The 1283-nt window shown below is 64.8% G+C and overlaps 1 protein-coding gene across 1 annotated transcript in view; it reads left to right on the forward strand.

The window, feature by feature from the left end:
- Positions 1-1283, forward strand: part of LOC105448723 — a 4565-nt gene that overhangs the window by 1857 nt on the left and 1425 nt on the right. The gene's annotated exons all lie outside the window — the stretch shown is intronic.

The raw sequence follows: 1283 nt of genomic DNA on the forward strand, positions 1-1283 counted from the left end.
GCGCGCTGGTTCCGCGACTCCGCACCGTTCGTACGTTTTCTCATTTCGGAGGTACACGAGCGTCGACGGGGAGCGCGCGGGACCGCGAAAAAAAATAGAGACGAAAATGCCGGATACCTCGGACGAGACACGAAACGTAGATGGAGCCTCGCGATCGGCGTGAGCGATCGCCGCGCAGCGTCGCGCCGACGCGCGATCGCGCGGCCGCCCTGGGCGCGTTTGGGCGAGGGAGGGAGCGAGCGAGGAGCGAGCGACCGACCGAGCGAGCTACCCGCGCGCGCCGATCGCGGCGATCGTGGAAACGCGACGTTCGATTGTTCTTCGTTTCCACGGTGTCGCGATCGAGAGTGCGAGCGCTACGCGCGCGCGTTCTCTACCGTTCGTTTTGTTTTTTTCGAAAATATTCGAGCGTCGACGGGGTCGAGCGCGGGCCGCTCGGACTCCACCGTTCGTTCGAGAGAAAGTAGCGTAGACACGGTAGCGCTCGGGACGCCGCGCGGGGCTCGCTCGCTTCCGCGTCGCGATCGTCGCAAAGAGATCTCTTCGCGAGATCGGAGGCACGGACGGCGTTCCGTCGTTCCACCGCGTTCGTTTTTTCATGTTTATTTCAACGACGTTTGTCGCGTACGGTCTTCCTTCTCTCGCGACGAGCCGCGTCGCGCGTCGTCGTGGGGTGGGGAACGATTCGCGCGAGACACGCTCGCACCGCGAGGAAAAGCGATCGTACGGAAAAGAAAAAAACGCGAGAACCCCTTCTTCTCGCGCGCCACGAGAGCGCTCGAGAGCTCGGCTTGAAAACCGAACGAACCGCGCGCATCTCGTCCCGTCACGCTCCCCGAGGCGTCGCCGTCGTCGTCGCCGGTCGCCGCGCGTACCCGAGCTACGGGGATCGCGGGACGCGTGGACGCAGAAGAGTTCCGGCGCGCTCGATAAGATTCCCACGATCGCGCGTTTTCGCCGACGGAGTGCCGTTTTCGCGGACGCGAGGCGCCGAAACGTGAATCCCGCGGCGCGATCGAGAATCTCCCGTTCGTCCCGCGCGCGAATCCCGCTCGTGGACGCGGCGTCGTCCCGTCTCGCGCCGAGTTGGACGACGCCGGCGCCTCGCCGTGTCGCGAGAGATGTCCCGTTTCGTTTTTCTCCTTCTTCGATCTCACCTCGCGACGAGGCACGCAATCGGAAACGTCCGCGCCGAGATTGAAAAAAACGTTCGGTCGAGAGTAACGTAAACGGGCAGCGCGCTGGGACGCCGCGCGGGGCTCGCTCGCTCGCTCGCGCGCTGG

The sequence above is a fragment of the Wasmannia auropunctata genome, unplaced genomic scaffold, assembly GCF_000956235.1.
Source record: "Wasmannia auropunctata unplaced genomic scaffold, wasmannia.A_1.0 LD336083.1, whole genome shotgun sequence".
Taxonomy (NCBI): domain Eukaryota; kingdom Metazoa; phylum Arthropoda; class Insecta; order Hymenoptera; family Formicidae; genus Wasmannia; species Wasmannia auropunctata.